The 22,856-nt window shown below is 54.7% G+C and overlaps 2 non-coding genes across 2 annotated transcripts; one reads left to right on the top strand and one right to left on the bottom strand.

The window, feature by feature from the left end:
* Nucleotides 1-7,836: 7,836 nt before the first annotated feature.
* Nucleotides 7,837-7,910, top strand: TRNAK-CUU (transfer RNA lysine (anticodon CUU)). The gene has a single exon. It is a non-coding gene; the product is annotated as a tRNA-Lys (tRNA).
* A 9,885-nt stretch (nucleotides 7,911-17,795) lies between these two features.
* TRNAQ-CUG (transfer RNA glutamine (anticodon CUG)) lies at nucleotides 17,796-17,867 on the bottom strand. The gene has a single exon. It is a non-coding gene; the product is annotated as a tRNA-Gln (tRNA).
* Nucleotides 17,868-22,856: the final 4,989 nt, after the last annotated feature.

Raw genomic sequence — 22,856 nt, 5'->3', positions numbered from 1 at the left:
GGACCCCTAACCCTAGCACCATGAGCCCCACCCCTGGGGCCCCTCACCCAGAGTCCAGGGTCCCTACCTGTGGGGCCCCTAACCCTAGCTCCAGATGCCATACGCGTGGGCCCCTAACCCTAGCTCCAGGGACCCGACCCCTGGTACCCCTAACCCTAACTCCACGGGCCCCATCCCTGCAGCCTCTAACCGTAGCTTCATGGGCCCAGGCCATGGGACCCCTAACCCTAGCTACAGAGTCCTTACCCGTGGGACCCAGAAACCTAGTTCCATGGGCCCTACCATTGGGTCCCTAACCCTAGCTCCAGGGACTATACCCGTGGGGCCCCTAAACCTAGCTCCAGGGGCCCTACCCGTGGGGTCCCTAACCCTAGCTCCAGGGACTCTACCCATGGGGCCCCTATCTCTAACTCCAGGGGCCTTACCCTTGGGAAACCTCACCCTAGCTCCAGGGGCCCTACTCCTGGAGCCCATAACCCTAGCTTCAGGGGCCATACCCGTGGGGCCCCTAAACCTAGCTCCAGGTGCCCCATCCCTGGGGCCCCTAACCCTAGCTTTAGGGACCCTGCTCGTAGGGCCCCAAACTATAGCTCCAGGGGCCCTACCCATTGGATCCTAACCCTAACTCCTTAGACCCTACCCGTGAGGCCCCTAACCCTAGCTCCAGGGGCCCTAACCGTAAGGTCTCTAACACTTGCTCCGGGGGCCCTACCACTGGGGCCCCTAACTCTAGCTCCAGGGGCCCAACCCGTGGGGCCCCTAACCCTCGCTCCAGGGGCCCTACCAGTGGGACCCCTAACCCTAACTGCAGGGCTCCTACCTGTGGGCCCCTAACCCTAGTTCCAGAGGCCTTACCCGTGAGACCCCTAACCCTAGCTCCAGGGGCCCTACCACTGAGGCTCATATCCCCAGCTCCAGAGGATCTACTCCTAGGGCTCCTAACCCTAGCTCCAGGGATCCTACCCATGGGACCCCTAATGGAAACTCCAGGGGCTCTAACCCTTGGGGCCCTAACCCTACCTCCAGGGGCCCCATCCCTGGTTTCCCTAACCCAGCTCTAGGGGCCCTACTCGTGGGGCTTCTTCCCCTAGCTCCAGGGGCCCTACCCGTGGTTCCCCTAACCCTAGCTCCAAGGGCTCTACCCGTGGGACCTTACCCTAGCTCCAGGGGCCGTCCTCGTGGTGCCCCTAACACTAGGTCCAGAGGCCCCACCCCTGGGAACCCTAACCCTAGCTCCAGGGGCCCTACATGTGGGAATCATAATCCTAGTTCCAATGGCCCTACCTATGGGACCCCTAACCTTAGCTTCCGGGGCCCTACCCCTTGGGTCCATTACCAAAGATCCAGGGGCCCTACCCCTTGCGCCACTACCCCTATCTACAGGGGCCCTCTCCGTGGGGCCCCTAACCCAAGCTCCAGGGACCCCACCCCTGCATCCCCTAACCCTAGCTCCAGGGGCCCCATACCTGGGGCTCCTAACCCTAATTCCAAGGGCCCTACCCGTGGGCCCCCTAACGCTTGCTCCAGGCACCCTGCCCGTAGGGCCCTTACCTTAGCTAAAGAGGCCCTACCCATGGGGTCCTTAGCCCTAGCTCCATAGACCCCACCCCCTGGAAACCCAAACACTAGCTCCAGGGGCCCCACCCACGCGAACACTAACCCTAGCTCAAGGGCCAAGTCCCTGGGGCCCCAAATCCTATCTCCAAGGGCCTTAGCCATGCGCCCGCTAACGCTAGCTACAGGGGCTCTACGCATGAAACCACTAACCCAATTTCCAGGGGCCCTACCAATGGGGCCCCTGTCCCTAGCTCCAGTGTCCCAGCCCGTGGGACCCCTAACCCTAGGTCCATGGGCTCTACCCCTGGGGCCCCTAACCGTAGCTCCAGGCACCCCACCACTAGGACCCCTATCCCTAGGTCCAGGGCCCACCCCTAGGACCCCTAACCCTAGCACCATGAGCCCCAGCCCTGGGGCCCCTAACCCAAACTCTAGGGTCCCTTCCTGTGGGGCCCCTAACCCTAGCTCCAGAGGCCCTACCCATGCGACCACTAACCCTAGCTATAGGGGCCTTACCCCTGTGTCCCCTAACCCTAGCTCCAGATGCCATATGCGTGGGCCCCTAACCCTAGCTCCAGGGGCCTGACCCCCAGTACCCCTAACCCTAGCTCCAAGGGCCCCATCCCTATGGCTTCTAACCCTAGCTCCAGGGGCCCAACCCATGGGGATCTAACCCTAGCTACAGAGTCCTTACCCGTGGGACCCCCAAACCTAGCTCCAGGGGCCCTACCATTGGGGCCCCTAACCCTAGCTGCAGGGGCCATACCCGTCGGGCCCCTAAACCTATCTCCAGGCGCCCCACCCCTGGGACCCTTTACCCTAGCTTCAGGGGCCCCATCCCTGGGGCCCTTAACCCTAGTTCCAGGGGCCCTACCCATGGGGCTCCTATCCCTAGCTTCAGGGACCCCACCCGTTGGGCCCCTAACCCTAGCTCCAAAGGCCCTACTTTTGTGACCCCTATCCCTAGCTCCAGGGGGCATACCCCTTGGGCCCCGAGTCCTAGCTCCAGGAACCGTACTCGTGGGGCCCCTATCCCTAGTGTTAGGCCTGAATAAAGATATTGCAGACAAAACCAGGTATGCCAACCTGACCAAAGTCAGGCTAACAGAGGTTTTTGGGTAATTCCTGAGTGGAAAACACTGAGAAGCAGCAGCATGTCTCACAAGCGCTGGGAAAAAGTGAGATAAGCGAGAAGCTGCATTCCTGGCATAGTACCAGATGTGCTGTGTTAGGGCAGCTCCTTCGAAGAACTGATAAGAGCCCTAGTTTCCCAGCCTCCTTGTTTTCACTCCCTGGTTTTGTTCGTTGTTTGTTTTTAACTCCCCTACATTTCTAACTTTAGGTATGTATGTATACTAAAGGTGTCTAGTTTCTAGTTGTTAAAAGAAGGGAGTGGGTTGCTCCAGTGAATAATTTATGACGCGACAGAACTGTCTATATAGGCTTATACTAAGATTTAAAGAGCGGGCTGGTTCTCTCGGGAGACGAGCTGCTCTATATTGATGCGTGCACTTGTCAATAAAGAGCTTTTGATCGGACCTTGCTGGTGTTGCCTGTCTCTCTCGCGGTCAGACAACTAACTTTGCCATCTGGGGGTTAGAGTCCCTGACACTAGCTCCAGGGGCTCTATCCCTGGGGCCCCTGACCCTATCTCCAGGGGCCCTACCCGTGGGGACCCTAACCCTAGCTCTATGGGACCTCCCCATGGGGCCCCTAGCCTTAGCTCCATGGGCCCTACCCGTGGGGACCTTAACCCTAGCTCCAGGAGCCCCATCCTTGGGGCCCCTAAATCTAGCTCCTGGGCTCCTGCCCGTGGGGCACCTAACCCTAGCTCCAGAGGCCCTTCCCTTAGGATCCCTAACCCAAGCTCCAGGGGCCCTATCCGTGGGGCCCCTAACCCTAGCTCCTGAGGTCCTACCTGTGGGAGCTCTAACCTTAGCTCCTGGCTTCGTGCCCATTTGACCCATAATCCTAGCTCCAGGGGACCTACCCGTGGGACCCCTAATCTTAGCTCCAGGGGCCTTACCCCTGGGGTGCCTAACCCTACCTTCAGGGGCCCTACCCGTGGGGCCTCTAACCCTAGTTCCAGGGGCCCCACTCCTGGAACCCCTATCCCTAGCTCCATGGGCCCCATCTCTGGGGCTCCAAACCCTAGCTGCATGGGCCCTACCACTGGGTCCCCTAACTCTAGCTTCAGGGGCCCTACCAGTGGGACCCCTAACCCTAGTTCCATGGGTCCCACCCCTTGGACCCCTAACCCTTGCTCCAGAGGCCCCATTGCTGGGGATCCAAACCCCTGCTCAAGGTGCCCTGCCCATGGGGCCGCTAACCCTAGCTCCAGGGGCCCCACCCCTAGACACCCGAACACTAGCTCCAGGCACCCCACCCCTGGGACCCCCAACCCTTGCTCCTGTGGCCCCGTCCCTGGGGCTCCTAGCCCTAGCTCCAGGGTCCCTACATGTGGGAACCCTAACCCTAGCTCCAACGGCCCTTCCCGTGGGGCCCCTAACCCTAGCTCCAAGGTCCCTTCTCATGGGACCCTTAACCCTATCTGCAGGCCCTGTACCCCTGGGTCCCCTAACCCTAGCTTCAGAGGCCCTACCCATGGGGCCCTTTACCCTAGGTCAAGGGGCCCTATGCATGGGTCCCCCAACCCTAGCTCAAGGGGCCCTATCTCTGGGGCCCCTAAACCTAGCTCCAGGGGCCCTGCCCGTTGGACCCCTTTGCCTAGCTCCAGGGTCCCTTGAAACACTTGGGAAAATGTGTTTGACTGTTCAGGCATTGGGAGCTCAGCTAAGAATGCAAATGCTTTTCAAAGACTGCGGGGACTGTGGGATCGCTGGAGTCCTCAGTCTCCCCTCCCTCCCTCCATGAACGTCCATTTGATTCTTTGGCTTTCCGTTACGCTTGTCACGCAGCACTGTGCTGAGTCCCGGCTGTGGACTCTGTCTATCATAGCCTGGAGATTTTTTCAAATGCTTTGTCATTTCGTCTTCTGTAACGGAGCTCTGATAGAACAGATTTGTCTCTCCATACAGCGATCAGATCCAGTACCTCCCAGACGGTCCACGCTGGAGCTCGTTTTGGGTTTGGGACTGCATCGCCACCTGTGCTGATCAGAGCTCCATGCTGGGCAAACAGGAAATGAAATTCAAAATTCGCGGGGCTTTTCCTGTTTACCTGGCCAGTGCATCCGAGTTCAGATTGCTTTCCAGAGCGGTCACAAGGATGCACTGTGGGATACCGCCCGGAGGCCAATACTATTGAATTGCGGCCACACTAACCCTAATCCAACATGGCAATACCGATTTCCGCGCTACTCCCCTCGTCGGGGAGCAGTACAGATATCGGTATTAAGAACCCTTTATATCGATATAAAGGGCTTCATTGTGTGGACGGGTGCAGGGTTAATTCGTTTTAATGCTGCTAAATTCGGTTTAAATGCGTAGTGTAGACGAGGCCTAAGAAAGCGGCTGTTTGACCTACAAACAACGACAAAGTAAAACCTGCAAGAGCAGCCTTTCAGTTCAGAGGCCTGATAATAAGATGTTACTAATAACTGATGAAAGAGTTACAAACGACTCAAAACCATACTCAGAACAAACCAAATGGGAACACAGACAACACCATTTTTCTTCGCTGCTCTTCAACCACGATATTCTCCCCATAGGGAGGTCCACCGCTCCTGGGGGTTCAGTGCCACAGTAACAGGGTGATGTGTGCAAGGGATGGAGGAAGCTGCTATTCCATCTCCCTAGTCCAAAAATCAGTTTAATAGCTAGTCCTGAGATAGAGGAAGTATCAGTTATTAAAGTCATAAGAACTAATTTAACATTGTGATTCCAGCCAATGTTAAAATGATCTAACATTCAGGTTAATAGAAACATTTCTAGTCCTCTGCATAGAATGCTCAAATGATGCAAAAATAGCAAGTTTGCTTTAAAAAGTCATAAAAGGGGTGTCATCCAGAATCTGACACTTGGTGAAACGTAAGTCTAGAACACACAACCAGTTTGGGGATTGTGCTCTGCTTCTTAACAATCTGCCCTGAGGTTGCCACTCACAGTCACAAGCTACTCCAGATGGCTGGGGCCCTCTCATGCATCAGTAACTGGTTAGCAGCTTGGAAAGAAAGAGTAGGACTAAATAGTCGTTTTTGCAGTGGAAAGGGGTAAATAAAAGGCTTCCAAAGTATGAGACGAGGCTACAGACATTAGGGCTGGTCAGTTTAGACAAGACCGTAGAGCACCAGTTCTCAACCAGGTGTCTGCCAAAAGAAACCAGGCTTGACCCACATCCCCAAGCCACCAAGCCTACCTGCCTGCATTGAAGGGGGAGAGAAAGGGCACAACAAAAAATTGCAGCATCAATGCAGAAGAGAGAACTCTTCCCCTGCCATTATCAGTAAGGGTTGCCTCACAGCCACTGATTCCCTGAACAGAAATAGCAAAAGTCCAACCACAATTCTACTTCCTTTCCACTACAAGAGATAATGGGTGGGAGCTGCTCTCTTGAGACTGTCCTGCTGCTGCCCAGGCACATGGCAGACAGAGCTGGGCCCGCAAGCCGAGGGTTTTGATCGCTTGAAGGCCCAGAGGGAAAAGAGACAAGTGCTCGTGTATCAGAGAATGGCTTTGATCCATTGACCTCTGGGTTATGGGCCCAGCACGTGTCCGCTGCACCACTCTGCTGGCTCTTTACTCCCCCTGCCACCCAGCCACCTCTATCTGGATTAGTGCCTTACGAGCTCTCACGCTGGCAGGCATATGCGCCGGCTGCTAGGCAGCTGCCCTGGTCACAGGCTTTTACAGCTTCTACAGGGTAAAAAGGATCTATTTGGGGTTTGGACCCCATTGGGAGCTGGGTAGCTGAGTGCCGGAGACGGGAGTACTGCTTAAACTGTTTTCAATTAAGCCTTCAGCTCGTGGGGGATGAGGTTCAGCCTTTGATCCGTGTCTGCAGCAGGCAAGCGCCTCTGGCTCAATCGGCCCCCACCCTGCCCCCGCTGTATTAGCAGACTAAAACCTGGAGCAAAGGCACATGCCTTGCAAGGGAACAGGAGCCGGGATCTCGAACAAATGTCAACATTTTAGTAAGATGACGTTCAAAGAAGAAAAAGGTGTACGGTACAGCATTTAGGTGTAGAAGTTTCTGGTGATCAGGGAACAATGTACAGATTACCCAGGGGGTGCGAAGTTCGGTTTAAGATCGGGTGGCGTAAGGAATACAGAATCTGCAATAGCCCTGACTGGGGGTAAAAGGTTAACGTACAGACACTGAGTTAGGAGGGTATGTTGTCCATGTGAGGGCTACGTTCAGGTGTGGAGTTTAAGAAGCGGGTACGACAATGAGAATGGATTCACCCGCGTTTGGTGAGTTTTAACATTCAGTGTTTTTTAATCTTTGCCACAATCTAGTTTAAGCAGGGTCGGTATGAACTCTACCCTGCCATCTGTTGGTGATCTGTTGTAAAGGCCTTTTGGGGCTGATGTCATTTGCATGGTTACACCCACCCCAGATTGCATGAGGGGAGTGCTTGTCCAAATGGTCATTTCAGCTGCTGTGGGATCCCCCATCTCTTTGTTATTGGGGCAGGAGTAATCAAGTGTATTTTCCTGTTTAGTTTGGATCAAGGAGAGAGTAACTGTACCTGGCATTTGAGGCCTGAGAGCTTGCCCCTCGCCTGGAAAGGACTCATCATTAAGGGGTATGGGTTCCAACCCCCCCCCCCCAAGTGTGTGGGAAGTAGGAATAGATGTTTGTTCTTGGTCTGATTGATTTTGTGTCTGGTGTCTAAAGACAGAGGTATTTTTGAATATCTTTAGAATTGTTGTTAGTACTGAAGTTTCTCATCTTAAAGTTATGCTATTAGATTTCTTCTACAGTATATTTTGGTGCTGAAAGGTAAAAGGTTGCTCTGTGTGTGCTGTTATGGAGTGAAGTAACGAAGGTTGGTTGTAGAGAGGGTGCATGTGCCACAAAAGTTGTGCCTGTCCCACCCCAGCTGTGGTCCCAGAGTCCAGAATTTGCATAAACTCACCCCCTTACCTGTGACTAACAAGCTTGCCCTGCTAACTCTTCCAGCAAAACAGGCCAAAGAAAGTGTATGCAAGCCCTGTACTGCAGCCCCAGTACTATTTTCGGTTCCTTCCCACAGATCTTTCACTCCGCACCAGTCCAGTTCCTTGCTGTTGCTTGTCCAACCACTGCATGCATGTGCTAGACCGGACCCTGAGCTGATTCCTGACTGTTGTGCTCCATACAGCCTGGCCTGTCTGTGTCTCTGTGGTGCAATGGGTCAGCACGTTTGGCTCTTAACTGAAAGGATGGTGGTTCAAGCCCACCCAGGGACAGTGATAAGCCTGTGCTACTTCCTTGCTTTCCTGCGGGCAGGGCCGGCTTTAGGCCAATTCAACCAATTCCCCTGAATCGGGCCCCGCACCCAAGCCCTGCTGGTGCACTGTACTAGGGTGGCCCAGCTTCCCCAGGGGGCAATTTAAAGGGCCTGGGGCTCCCAGCAGGGACTGGAGCCTCAGGCTGTTTAAATTGCCACCAGAGCCCCACTGCTGGAGACTTGGGGGCTATTTAAAAAGTCTGGGGCTCCCCTTGCTTCTACCGCCCCGGCCCTTTAAACAGCCCCCGGAGCCCCGCCACTTCCCCAGGGCTCCCGCGGCTATTCAAAGGGCTGGGGCGGTGGAAGCAGGGGAGCCCCAGGCCCTTTAAATAGCCCCCGAGCCCTGGGCTGCTGCTGCTACCTTGGTGGAGGAGGGGGCACTTACCGTACAGGGTAGGCTGTACCCCCTGTACCCGCACCCCTGCCCACAGCCAGCCCCTGCTGCACCCCCTGCCCTGCCTGCACCAGCCCCGCACCCCGTGCCCTGTCTCCAGTCAACCCTTGCCGCACTCCCCTGCCTTAAGCCAGCCAGTCCCACACTCCTCTGTCTCCAGGCCTGCCAACCCCTGTGCACTCCCCTGAGGCCCTGCCTGAAGCCAACCAGCCCACTCCACCCCACATCCCCCTGCCTGCTGCCAGCCCCTGTCAGCAGCCAGTCCCACACACCCTGCCCTGCCTGCAGCCAGCCCATTTGCAGCCAGTCCTGCACCCCCTGTCCTGTCTGCAGCCAGCCCCGCACGCCTTGCCCTGCTTGCAGCCAGACACTACCTCCAGTCAGCCCCTGCCCTGCCTCCAGCCAGCCCCATGTCCACTGGTGCCCTGCAGTTCCCAGGGCAGTAACCCTGCACACACGCTGCAATGAGAGGGGCAGTGAACAGCTGTGACCCACACATGTGCACACCTTAGGGTGACCAGACAGCAAGTGTGAAAAATTGGAACAGGGTGGGGGGTAATAGGATCCTATATAAGCAAAAGACCCCCCAAATCGGGACTGTCTCTATAAAATCGGGACATCTGGTCACCCTAGCACACCCCCAGGGAGTGGCGGGGACCCACACATGTGAAACGGAGCTCATTTCTAGTTCAGGCCCATCTTTTTAAAAAAGAATTTTAGGTAGGGTTAACATACATCCGTATTTTCCTGGACATGTCCAGCTTTTTGGTTCTTAAATAGACCATCTGGGAGAAATTTTTAAAAATATGGATGTATGGTAACCCTATTGGTACAAAAAATACATACTGTGGCACATCCCTTAAATCAGAACTTTTTACAGGGAACCGGCTGCTAAGAAATGAAAGGCTTTTATTTACATGGTTTTTTTTTTAGTCATCCCTGCCGGGGCCCCGCCGAATATGTTCGAATTGGGCCCCGCACTTCCTAAAGCTGGCCCTGCCTGCGGGGAGCCTCAAAGGTCCCATTTTGCTGCCTCTTGGCCTCAGTGCGTTCAGCTAGTGGCCCGAAGACCGGGCTGGATGTCATTCAGAAACCCATCTCCCAGCAGCTGTTCCAGAGGCTCAGGTTTAATCCTCAAGGCCGAGCACAAAAACTTTCAGCCAGGAACATTTCGCTCTCTCCCCGCCTCCGCCCAAGTGGCAAAGGAGAAGCAGACGAGACACGCCGGCTCAAAGACGCCTCCCTCCCACTTCCCTGTAGGCTGTGCAAAGCTCTTGGCCTGCCTCACGCCTTGTCAGGAAAGCGCGGCCATGCTACTCACGCCTGAGTCACGTCCGCAGCCTGGCCTGCCCTGGCTGACGGTGTGCAGAGCCACGCCAGTCAATGGCAGTTTGAGTCAGGAGCCTAGGCTCTTTCCCCTGACAGCCACACACACAGCACTGCCTGGTGTCCCGAGAGCCTCCTTCCTGTTCTCCCGCAGCACACGCTGCCTGCCAGTGTGGGTGGGAAAAGGGGACCAGGAAGTACTGCAGCCTCATTCCAGGACAGGAGGCCCTCGCCATACCCAGGCCTGCCTCTTGCCTTCAGTCCAGGTAGCCTCATGGCCTAGGCTCTTGGTGCTCTGCTGGTCACTGCCTTGCTGGAAGGCCCTGAGGGAAAAGAAGCAAGCACACATGTAGCAGAGGATGGCTTTGATCCATTAATCTCTGGGTTATGGGCCCAGCACACTTTTGCTGCACCATTCTGCTGGTTTTTCATGACCGCTGCCACTCAGCCACCACTATCTGGATTAGCACCTTATGCGCTCTCACGCTGGCAGGCAGATGCGCAGTCTGCTAGGCAGCTGTCCTGGTCACAGGATATTACAGCTTCTACAGGGTAAAAGGGATCTATTTGGGGTTTGGACCCCATTGGGAGCTGGATAGCTGAGTGCCAGAGACGGGAGCACTTCTTAAACTGTTTTCAGTTAAGCCTTCAGCTTCACCCTCACCTGAAAAGTACTCACCATTAAGGGGTATGGGTTCCAAATGCCAAAAGCATGTGGGAGGTAAGAATGGGTGTTTAGCTGTCTGTGGTTGTTTTAGTTGATTTCCTTTTTGCTGTTCCTGGTGTGTAAAGACAGAGACATTTTTGAATCTCTTAAAATTGCTGTTAGTGCTACAGTCACTCACCTTAAGCTTATGCTATTAGATCTCTTCTGTGATATATTCTGATTCTAAAAGGTAAAAGGTCGCTCTGTGTGTGGCATTATGGAGTGAGGTAGCAAATGTTGGTTGCAGAAATGGGGCATGTGCCACAACAGTCCTGCCCCCCAGCTGCATTCCCTGAGTCCAACCTGCAAAATTTCCATGCAGTCAGAGTGGAAAAGAGCATTTTACCTAACTGTGAAGTTGCTTACAACTTTCAGTGTGTAAGTGAGATCAGAACCCCTCACTCTAAGTACATCTAAAACTTATACTTAACTATTAGTGATCTTAGATCTGTAGCATAGAACTGAACTTGTACTACAACCACAAAAAGCTTTCTTTTTAAACTAGAAAAGAAAAAAAGCCATAAAATTTGCAGTAAGAAACTTAAGGAAAGAACCATAGTACTAACTTTAAATATTCATTTTCAAATTTTTTCATTTCACTATGCTTTGGAACCCATGTCCCTTGCCTAATGAGATATATGTAGGTTCGGGTGACTCCCAAAAGCATGAACTGCTAAGGACCGTTCTACTGTCCTTGATTCATATCACCAGGATAACTACACTTTATTACTCCTGCCCTAATAAGAAAGAGATTGGGGATCTCACAGCAGCCGAAATGACCATTTGGACAAGCACCCCCATCATGCAATGCGGGGTGGGTGTGACCATGCACATCAGCAACAAAAGACTTTTACAACACATCACCAACAGATGTCAGGGTAGAGTTCATTCTGACCCTGCTTACATCCTCCCCACAACCAAGAATTGGTGCTCCTGGTAAATCACACTCCCTATTATACCAAATCATTGGTATTGAATGCTGAAGTCACAGCTAGCAAAAGTAGCCACCCATCTCTGCCCTGCAGCATCCAGCTTAGCCCTTGTTAACACATAAGTCAGTGGATTGTTCTCTGTCCATACCTGAAACAGAGCACCACACAAGTAGTCTCCAAAGTTCTCAGTGATGGCCCATTTCAAGCCCAAGAACTGCAGCTGGTGGATGGGATAGCAAGTTTCGCTATCAGACAGTCCTCAGCTGGCAAAGGCTACAGATTTACATTTGCCTTCCACTTCCTGGTACGAGACTGCTCCCAAACCCTCCAAACTGGCATCAGCATGCAGGATAAATGGCTTGTTTGGGTCAGCAGAGACTAGGACTGGCACATGAATCAGGCAAATAATGATTTCCCGTAAAGCTCTGTCACATCTCTCATCCCGCCATGTCCCAAATGGAGAGGAGAGGAGCCCCTCCCCTGTCCCAGCTCAAGAACACCAGATCTGTGGAGGCAAGATGTCTGTAGCCCAAAGCAGCTGGAGCTGCTGGGGAGAGGAGTTCTCCCCTCAGCCCAGGCCCACTGGAGTTGCTATTGCAGTGGGGGAGAGATGTCTTTCATCTAGTTCTTAGATGCCCTGATAAGAGGGGGGTTGAGTTTTTTCTTCCCACCTACAGCTCAAACTTCTTTTTCCCCCACCACTTTCTGCTCTAGCCTGATCTCCCTCTTTCACCTCAATTCTCTTTTTCCTGGTCTTGTTCCAGAGCCCTGACAGCCCAATTCTCTGCCCTAACCCCGTGCCCTCTACTGCACCCTGAACCTCTCATTCTAACCCCACCCTAGAGCCTGCACTCCCAGGGCCAGTGCCCTCATCCACCTGCACTCCAACTCTCTGTCCCATGTACCCTGATTTAGGGTGTACTAATAATATTAATTTGGATAATATGATGAAAATTTAATTTATTAGCTTACATTATATTTAATTTAATTGAGTTACAAAGTTACAGTTGCTTTACTGCTATTCAATAGATACATAGGGCATTATATGCAACAAAGTTTTGGTTAATGTCTCTTACCACAATTCCTTGATAACCTGGTGGTAAGAGACACAGAACCAGCCTTGCAGTTCAGGTTTCTCAATTCTTGAGTGAAAGATGCAGCGCTTAGAAAAAGCTACTGTTACTTAGGGTTTACTTGACTAAGTTAAACTTAAAATCAAAACCTAATAAACAAAGAATAAAAACTTACGGAAATGGAGCTTAGCCTAGTTCCCTTGAAACTTAAAGTTTAAGAACAAGTACAGCCTACTGCTAGTACATAGAGAGAGAGTGGAGGAAGTAAGTCAGAATGATAGAGTGAAGTGCTCTAGTGAGGTGGGTTACCTCTTTTATAGGGCACAAGTACCGGAAATCCTTCCTCCTATGTCCAAATTTCATTCCTCACCCACAAAACGTTAGGGTACGCTTACTTCACAGGCTAGTATGTTTGTGCATGTTGATGACATGTACATATGCACATAAGTTCCCTTGTGTTGTACCTGTTAAGTCTGTGGGTAGAATACTGAAAAAAAAACCCTATGCCATTCTCCATTGTCGATTGGTCTAAGTAAAGGTCTTAGACAGGCGTGAGTACTTATCTATTTAAGTAACAAGATACAGGTCAACTTTGCTTTCTTAGTAAAAGGTCACAATATAGATATGCTAACCTTGCCTTAGCTTAACATACAGGATATGGCCTGTAGGGTCTCGTAAGTCATGTGCCCCAGCCTCCTAATCATTTCTATTGCCCGCCGCTGGACCCTCTCCAAATTGTCCACATCCCTTCGCATGTGGGACCCAACCCCAAAAGTACCCACATTTCACCCCAATGGCCCCCAAATGCCAGATTTTAATATGTACATAGGGTGCTCCCATGGTCATGTCACTCCCGAGCTCTCCAGTGGAGCCTGCTGGTGGAGAACAAGGTCAAAATCAGCCAGGACGTCGCTCAGTCAATTCTCTGTGCTCCCAGCAGGTGGTATCGGAAAGCTCCAAGATGGCTCACTTCCCTTTCTCTCATCAGCTTCAGGCCCCAGGGTTACAAATGCCCAACTAGTTGGGATTCTCCCCTGGGCTCAGGGTGTGGGGCTGCTCTGAGGGGATGGACTTGCACACTTGGGATATTAGTGCAAAGATACAATTTCAATTTCTCTTAGAGAAATTTGAGGGCAATTTATATTTGGTAAAAATCTTATTTCGTGAAAGGAAAGCTGCAGTGATAGCCTGGTTACTGGGGTGCAAAACACTTTCCTCCTGCAAGAAACAAGAAGTTAGAATTAGACATTTACATCATTTGTTCCAATGTTGGCACAGGTTTAATTTTGCTTCTGTGCAGGTTTGTTTCAGGCGGTGACTGTTTTGGTTTATTGGGTTGTTTTGGTTTTTTAAGTTGGAATGGAGATTTTAATTGACATTTGCTGGATTCGAATGGCTGACCTGCAACACCAGTTTTGACATACTTCTGCATATTTTATACAGATTTGGCCAGTATTCAAGGATTCAATTCCTTTATAGGAGGTTTTAGAGTTCAGGCTTATTTATTTGATGTTATTTTATCATCCTGCTGTAGCACACCTTTTTGATAAAGCCTTGAAATTATTAATTTATGGCATTTGTTAGTTTTTATTTTTAAAAACAAAGTTTTTCTTAATGTTTGGGTTTTAAATTAAGCATTGTTTTTGGTTTCAAATTTTCATTTAGGTTTTGGTTGTTGATGGGATCTTTAAGAACTTTGGATTTAATACTAAAATTTGGACAGTTTTAGCTTATTGAAAGTAAACTGTTCACTATTTTATTTTAATAAAGGTTGTATTGCTGTAAACCCTGGCCAGTGGGAGAGGAGATGAGCCTGGCCTTTAACTGAGAAGGAGCAGAGGCACGGGAGAGGCCAGGTGATGGGGGGGCACAGCCCCTCAATTTTTTTTGTCTACCCACCTCCGTCTCCCACCAAACGAGAAGAGTCTGATGCCACTCCTGCTGGTCACTGGGTGTCACTGCTGCTCCATGGGAAACATGCTCTGTGCATTACCCAGCTTGGTTAGAAATACACTCTGTGCCTTACCGTGACTGTTCCGTGGGTGTCACTGCTCCTAGAAGGCAGACACACGCTGTGCATTACACCACCTGACCGCTGGGTGTCATTGCTGTATCAATGGAAACACTTTCTGTGCATTACCCTGAATGACCACGAGGTGTCACTGCTGCTCCAAGGGAAACATGCTCTGTGTGTTACCCTGATTGGCCACTGGGTGTCACTGCTGCGTCAAGGAAAACACCTTCTGTGCATTACTCTGACTGCCCACTGGGTGTCACTGCTGCGCCAAGGGAGACATAAGAGCGGCCAGACTGGTTCAGACGCAAAGTCCACCTAGCCCAGTATCCTCCTGTCTTCTGACAGTGGCCAGTGCCAGGTGACCCAGAGGGAATGAACAGAGCAGGGAATCATCAAGCGATCCATCCCCTGTTGCCCATTCCCAGCTTCGGGCAAACAGAGGCTACAGGCACCATCCCTGCCCACCCTGGCTAATAGCCCTTGATGGATCTATCCACCATAAACTTATCTAGTTCTTTTTTGAACCCTGTTATAGTCTTGCCCTTCACAACATCCTCTGGCAAGGAGTTCCACAGGTTAACTATGCAACTGCCTCGAGTTTACCCCCCCTCCCCTGGCCAGGTTGTATATGGAAAAGAGGATGAGGATGAGGAGAGCCATGATGTGTCTGTCAGTGGCTGGTGCCTCAGTTTCCTCTAGGCAGCAGTGCTGCAGGCTCCTTTGGTCTGTGCCCATGCAACTGTGTCTGGGGAAGGAGGAGTAGAGGCTTATTCTTCCCAGCCCCACGCCCCACCCCCAGCAGCTGGGGAATCCAGGCCAAATTTAATCCTGGTAGCTGGGCTGGGATTAGCCTGGGCTGGGGTAGGGCTGGGGAGGAATTGGGAGGGGGACAGACGCACCTGCTGTGAGGGAAGATCCTCCCATTCCCTGCCAACCCCATTCACTCCTTGCAGCACAGCACCCCCTAGCATTTCTTTCTCTGTCATGGGAGCTGTCTGCTGCTTGCTTCTCCCTTAGCATCATCTCTCCCCATCCTGGAGCACTGGCATTGCCCATCCTGTGCAAACAGGCAGGCCTCAGTGTGCCCCATGGCACTGCTCTGCAATTGTGGAGGCAGCTGTTGGATGGAGCCATATCAAAATATGGGGGTGGGCAAGGCTGGGGACCAGGACTCCTGGGTTCTCCCCTCAAATGTGGAAGGGGAGTAGAGATTAGGGGGTAGAGTGGGGGAGGACAGGGCTGGGATCCAGGGCTACTGCTTTTTCTGGTTTTCTCCACCTCCTGCAGCTGCCTCGATCCTTTCAATGTGTTTCTTGTTCCATATTCATTTACTGACTTGTGTAAATCACCCCAGAGGTGGCTGCATCTCAGTGTTGGGTGAGGCATCCTTGCCTGCATCACCTCCTAACCGCGTCTCTCTCCCCCTTCGGGTGACCCTGCAGCACTCAGCAAACATCCACAAGATCATGGGGCACTTTGAGCACTGCGCAGGCAGGGGCCAGGCGCCCAGCCCTCCCTCCAGAGAATGGGACACAGCATCGACTACTTTTTACAGGGATTAAAAAGGGGCAAAGGAGGGCAAATCAGAGGAGTAGGTGTCCAGGGTCTGAGCAGGAGGTGGAAATTGACTGGTCGGGGGTCAAGCAGCTGGAGGCAGAGTTAGGAGAGGGACTGAAGGCAAAGTCAGGGAGGTGGGAAGGAGTCGGAGTTAAGCCTGGAGGGAGTCGCTGCCAGAGGGTTAAACCCTGGCACAGGCAGGGGCCGAGGGGGAACAGTTATCCCGGTGGGCTGAGACTCCAGTGTTTGCAAACATGGGTGGGGGGAGCAGAGGGCTTTTTTTTTCCCCTCCCACAGGCAGCACCTCTCAGCATGGACTTCCCAGGGCTGGGCTCTTAAAGGCGCAGGCATCCCACCGCCTAGACGCTGCAGCTCCTCTCAGATGTAACCTACTGAGGTGCTGCAGTAGGAGACTCAATTCAGTGAAACTGGGCATTCCCTATATGCCCCCCAGCCAGGGGGCTGTACACCCCCTTCCCCGATTTTCCCCAACACCCCCTCCCTCAGTGGTCAGGTAGTTACATGCAGCGCTGCCAATGTTGTCATTGGTTGCAAATTTGAATGGAAATTGAAACGTTAACACACACTTTAAAAGCAGATACAACGTATGAAAACTACTTGTACCTGAGAAAGTCAAATAGGTTTGGAAAGTCTGGACAAAGCCGGATTTCCTCACCCAGCTGTTGTGTTTGCTGACAATGTCGGTGCATTGGCTTCGGCAGTGTTGGCCAACCTTAGAATTTCAAATGATGATTTGTAAGCGAGGTGTGAATGAGCTCTCCCCTGGCAGCTACTGATGACCAGGGTTGGGGGGAAGCTTTGGGACCAGACTGTATTTACATGAACTCACCTACTCTGCTGAGGTATCCAGCGGACAGAGCTGGGCTGCCTCTGCTCTAGGTGCCCGGAGGAGGGAAGGTGTGTGGGGCTCCAGCCTGGGACTCTTCCTCCCTCCTGCCAAGGCCTGACTATTAATCCCAGAGCTGGCACTCCTTTCTTCAAGCCCCATGTGGGCCAGAGGAAACGTGTGGTAGGAAGCACAAGGGCCAAGCTTGTGAACATCAGGTGCAGCAGCAAGAATCCCAACTATCAGGGTAGCAAGTTCTAGAGCCCTATCCCATTGTGGCCATCCCTGCCAAAGACCTGGCTCTCGGAGGTGTGAGTCACCCAGCAGGAGGGGAAAGATTCACTCTTACACAGCTGGAGACAGAGGAGTTGAGCTCTGGGGCATTACCACAAGCATGGGTGGGTGGCAAGTTTGAAGAAATTTTGGTGGTGCCCAGAACCCGCCCCCAAACTCCACCCCCACCTGCCTAAGGCTCTGGGAGGGGGTTTGGGGGGGATTAGGGTGCAGGATTCAGGCTTTAGGATGGAGTTTGGGTGCTGGGTGCAGGCTCCAGCAGGGTTGTAGGAAGGGGTGAGAGGTGCAGGCTCTGGGGGTGGGAAGGAGTGCACCCTCTGGGAGGGAGCGTAGGGCTGAGGATGAGGGTTTCATGATGCAGGAGGGGGCTCAGGACTGGGGCAGAGAATCAGGGTTCAGAGGGAGCTCAGGGTTGGGGGTGTTGGAGAGGCTGAGGGCAGCCTGCACTAGGACTCTGGGGCTGCAGTTCTGCCCAGAATCCCTCTACTCCAACAGCAGGAGCAGGCAGGGGACAGGCACATGCTGCTTTTTGTCAGGCAGGGATGCACCACAACAGAGGGGAGGGTTGCCATGCAGGGGCCAGGGGAAGAGACCCAACTCCAAATATTGCTGGAGCAGGGCCCCCAGCCCTGAATGTTCCTGGAGCACGAGCACCACAAATGTATATAACCTGCCGCCTATGACCACAAGCCAACACAAGGTCCCACTGAGATTTGAACTCAGATTACAGGATTCAGAGTCCTGAGTGCTGCCCATTACACCATGGGAGCAGCTTGTGCTGCCTTCTCTGCACATCGGTGACCCTCATGGGGCTGCTTGTGTAAGGGGGCTCTTGGCCCTTTACTAAAACTTAGTGTGTGTGTGTGTCTGGGGGGGTTGGTTGGATAGTTCCCAGCACCAACAGAAGGGGGAAGGATCAATGGGAAATCAGGACCCTGAGACTGACAGTCCCCAGGGACAATGGGGAGAGGCCAAAGCTCCAAGTTAGCTGCACTGACAGGCCAGACAGTGTAATAAGAGAGTCACCAAGCAAGGGGGTCCCATCCTCCATGTGAGCTGGAACTGCCTGGGTGAGAGTTGGGCAGAGCTAAGGAGAGAGCAGGAGCCCGAGAAGAGCCGGGGAGCAGAGCTGCCTTCTCTCCCTAGCTCTGCGAGACCACTGGGGAGCGGCCGTTCCTGTGGGAATAGGGCACTGCCTCCTCTCCGTAGCTCTGCGAGACCACTGGGAAGCGGTCCTTTCTGCGGGATTAGGGTGCTGCCTCCTCTCCCTAGCTCTGCGAGACCATTGGGGAGCAGCTCTTCCTGCGGGATTAGGGCGCTGTCTCCTCTCCCTAGCTCTGCGAGACCACTGGGGAGCGGCCCTTCCTGCGTGATTAGGGCACTGCCTCCTCTCCCAAGCTCTGCGAGACCACTGGGGAGCGGCCCATCCTGCGAGATTAGGGCGCTGCCTGCTCTCCCTACCTCTAAGAGACCACTGGGGAGCGGCACTACCTGCAGGATTAGGGCGCTGTCTCCTCTCCGTAGCTCTGCGAGACCACTGGGAAGCGGTCCTTTCTGCGGGATTAGGGCGCTGCCTCCTCTCCCTAGCTCTACGAGACCATTGGGGAGCAGCTCTTCCTGCGGGATTAGGGCGCTGTCTTCTCTCCCTAGCTCTGCGAGAACACTGGGGAACGCCGTTCCTGCGGGATTAGGGCGCTGCCTTCTCTGACTAGCTCTGCGAGTCCACTTGGGACCAGTCCTTCCTGCGGGATTAGGGCGCCGCCTCCTCTTCCTAGCACTGGGAGACCACTGGGGAGCGGCCCTTACTGCGGCATTAGGGTGCTGCCTTCTCTCCTTAGCCCTGCGAGACCACTGGGGAGCAGTCCTTCCTGCGGGAATAGGGCGCTGCCTTCTCCCCCTAGCTCTACGATACCACAGGGGAGATGCCCTTCTTGCGGGGGCGGGGCGCTGGCTTCCCTCCCCAACTCTGCGAGACCACTGGGGAGCGGCTGTTCCTGCGGGATTAGGGCGCTGCCTCCTCTCCCTAGCTCTGCGAGACCACTGGGGAGCGGCCCTTCCTGCGGGATTAGGGCGATGCCTCCTCTCCCTAGCTCTGCGAGACCACTGGGGAACGTTGTTCCTGCGGGATTGGGGCGCTGCCTTCTCTCCCTAGCTCTGTGAGACCACTTGGGGGCATCACTTCCTGCGGGATTAGGGCACCGCCTCCTCTTCCTTGCCCTGCGAGACCGCTGGGGAGCAGCCCTTCATGCGGGATTAGGGCGCTGCCTCCTCTTCTTATCTCTGTGAGACCACTGTGGAGCGGCCCTTCCTGCGGGATTAGGGGACTGCCTTAACTCCCTAGCTCTGCGAGACCACTGGGGAACGGACGTTCCTGCGGGATTAGGGCTCTGCCTTCTCTCCTTAACTATGCGAGACCACTTGGGAGCGGCCGTTCCTGCGGGATTAGGACGCTACCTTCTCTACCTAGCTCTGCGAGACCACTGGGGAACGGACATTCCTGCGGGATTAGGGCGCTGCCTTCTCTCCCTAGCTCTGAGAGACCACTGGGGAGCGGCCCATCCTGCGGGATTAGGGCGTTGACTCCTCTCCCTAGCTCTGCGAGACCATTGGGGAGCAGCGCTTCCTGCGGGATTAGGGCGCTGCCTTCTCTCCCTAGCGCTGCGAGTACACTGGGGTGCAGCCTTACCTGCGGGATTAGGACACCGCCTTCTCTCCCTGGCTCTGCGAGACCACAGGGGAGCGGCCATTCCTGCGGGGGCGGGGCGCTGCCTTCTCTCCCTAGCTCTGCGAGATGACTGGGGAGCGGCCCTTCCTGCGGGATTAGGGCGCTGCCTCCTCTTTCTAGCTCTCCGAGACCACTGGGGAGCAGCTCTTCCTGCGGGATTAGGGCGCTGCCTCCTCTCCCTAGCTCTTCGAGACCACTGGGGAGCGGCCCATCCTGCGGGATTAGGTCGCTGCCTTCTCTCCCTAGCTTTGCCAGACCACTGGGGAGAGAATATTCCTGCGGGATTAGGGCTCTGACTTCTATCCCTAGCTCTGCGAGTCCACTGGGATGCAGCCTTTCCTGCGGGATTAGGGGACTACCTTCTCTCCCTAGCTCTGCGAGACCTCTGGGGAACAGCCGTTCCTGCGGACTTAGAGCGCTGCCTTCTCTACCTAACTATGCGAGACCACTGAGGAGCAGCCCTTACTGCGGGATTAGGGCGCTGCCTCCTCTCACTAGCTCTAAGAGACCACTGGGTAGCGGCCCGCCCTGCTGGATTAGGGCGCTGCCTTCTCTCCCTAGCTCTGCGAGACCACTGGAGAGCGGCCCTTACTGCGGGAATAGGGCACTGCCTTTTCTCCCCATCTCTGCGAGACCACTGGAGAGCGGCCCTTACTGCGGGAATAGGGCGCTGCCTTTTCTCCCCATCTCTGCGAGACCACTGGGGAGCGGCCCTTCCTGCGGGAATAGGGCGCTACCTCCTCTCCCTAGCTCTGCTAGACGAGTTGAAGCGGCCCTTCCTGCGGGATTAGGGCGCTGCCTTTTCTCCCCATCTCTGCGAAACCACTGGGGAGCGGCCCTTCCTGCGGGATTAGGGCGCTGCCTCCTCTCTGCAGCTCTGCGAGACCACTAGGGAGCAGCCTTTCCAGCGGGATTAGGGCGCTGCCTTCTCTCCCTAGCTCTGCGAGACCACTTGGGGAGCAGCCCATCCTGCGGGATTAGGGCGCTGCCTTCTCTCCCTAGCTCTGCGAGACCACTGAGGAGCGACCATTCCTGCGGGATTAGGGTGCTGCCTTCTCTCCCTAGCTCTGCGAGACCACTGGGGAGAGCGACCATTCCTGCGGGATTAGGGTGCTGCCTTCTCTCCCTAGCTCTGCGAGACCACTGGGGAGAGGTGCTTCCTGCGGGATTAGGCGCTGCCTTCTCTCCCTAGCTTTGCGAGACCACTGGGGAGCGGCCCTTCCTGCAGGGTCGGGGCGCTAGCTTCACTCCCCAGCTCTGCCAGGCGTTTGGGGAGCAGCCCTTCCGGCTGTATTATGGCGCTGCCTTCTCTCCCTAGCTCTGCGAGACCACTGAGGAGCGACCCTTCCTGCGGGATTATTGTGCTGCCTTCCCTCCCTAGCTCTGCGAGACCACTGGGGAGAGGAGCTTCCTGCTGGATTACGGCGCTGCCTCCTCTCCCTAGCTCTGCGAAACCACTGGGGAGCGGCCCTTCCTGCGGGATTAGGGCGCTGCCTCCTCTCCCTAGCTCTGCGAGACCACTGGGGAGCGGCCCTTCCTGCGGAATTATGGCGCTGCCTCCTCTCCCTAGCTCTGCGAGACCACTGGGGAGCGGCCCCTCCTGCGGGATTAGGGCGCTGCCTTCTCTCCCTACCTCTGCGAGACCACTGGGGAGCGGCCCATCCTGCAAGGGCGGTTCGCTGGCTTCCCTCCCCAGCTCTGCCAGGCGTTTGGGGAGCAGCCCTTCCGGCGGTATTATGGCGCTGCCTTCCCTCCCTAGCTCTGCGAGACAACTGAGGAACGACCATTCCTGCGGGATTAGGGCTCTGCCTCCTCTAACTAGCTCTGCGAGACCATTGGGAAGCAACTCTTCCTGCGGGATTAGTGCGCTTCCTTCTCTTCTTAGCTCTGCGAGACCACTGGGGAGCGGACCTTCCTGCGGGATTATGGCGCCGCCTCCTCTCCCTAGCTCTGCGAGACCATTGGGTAGCAGCCCTTCAAGAGGGTTTAGAGCGCTGCCTTCTCTCCCTAGCTCTGCGAGACCACTAGAGAGCGGCACTTACTGCTGCATTAGGGTGCTGCCTTCTCTCCTTAGCCCTGCGAGACCTCTGGGGAGCGGCCCTTCCTGCGGGAATAGGGCGCTGCCTTCTCTTCCTAGCTCTACGAGACCACAGGGAGCGGCCCTTCCTGTGGAGGCGGGGCGCTGTCTTCCCTCCCCAACTGTGCGAGACAACTAGGGTGCGGCCGTTTCTCCGGGATTATGGCGCTGCCTCCTCTTCTTATCTCTGCGAGACCACTGTGGAGCGGCTCTTCCTGCTGGATTAGCGCGCTGCCTTCTCTCCCTATCTCTGCGAGACCACTGGGGAGCGGCCTTTCTTGTGGGATTAGGGAGCTTAATCCTCTCCCTTGCTCTGCGAGACTACAGGGGAGCGGTCGTTCATGCGGGATTAGGGCGCTGCCTTCTCTCCCAAGCTCTGCGAGACCACTGGGGAGCGGCCTTTACTGCGGTATTAGGGCGCTGCCTTCTCTCCCTAGCTCTGCGAGTCCACTGGGGTGCAGCCTTTCCTGCGGGATTAGGACGCCGATATCTCTCCCTAGCTCTGCGAGACCACTGTTGAACGGCCCTTCCTGCGGCGGCGGGGCGCTGGCTTCCCTCCCCAGATCTGCGAGACCACTGAGGAGCGGCCGTTCCTGCTGGATTCGGGTGCTGCCTCCTCTTCCTATCTCTGCGATACCACTGTGGAGCTTCTCCTCCTGCGGGACTAGGGCGCTGCCTTCTCTCCCTAGCTCTGTGAGACCAGTGGGGAGCGACCGTTCCTGCTGGATTAGGGTGCTTCCTTCTCTCCCTAGCTCTGCGAGACCACTGGGGACCGGCCGTTCCTGCAGGAATAGGGCACTGCCTTCTCTCCGTATCTCTGCGAGACCACTGGGGAGCGGCCTTTCCTGCGGGATTAGGAGGCTACCTCCTCTCCCTAGCTCTGCGAGACCACTGGGGAGCGGCCGATCCTGCGTGATTAGGGTGCTTCCTCCTATCCCTAGCAATGCGAGACCACTG

This window comes from Gopherus flavomarginatus, unplaced genomic scaffold, assembly GCF_025201925.1.
Source record: "Gopherus flavomarginatus isolate rGopFla2 unplaced genomic scaffold, rGopFla2.mat.asm mat_scaffold_35_arrow_ctg1, whole genome shotgun sequence".
Classification (NCBI taxonomy): Eukaryota; Metazoa; Chordata; order Testudines; family Testudinidae; genus Gopherus; species Gopherus flavomarginatus.
Note: the sequence above shows the minus strand (reverse complement) of the source record. Positions and strands in the feature narration are given on the sequence as shown.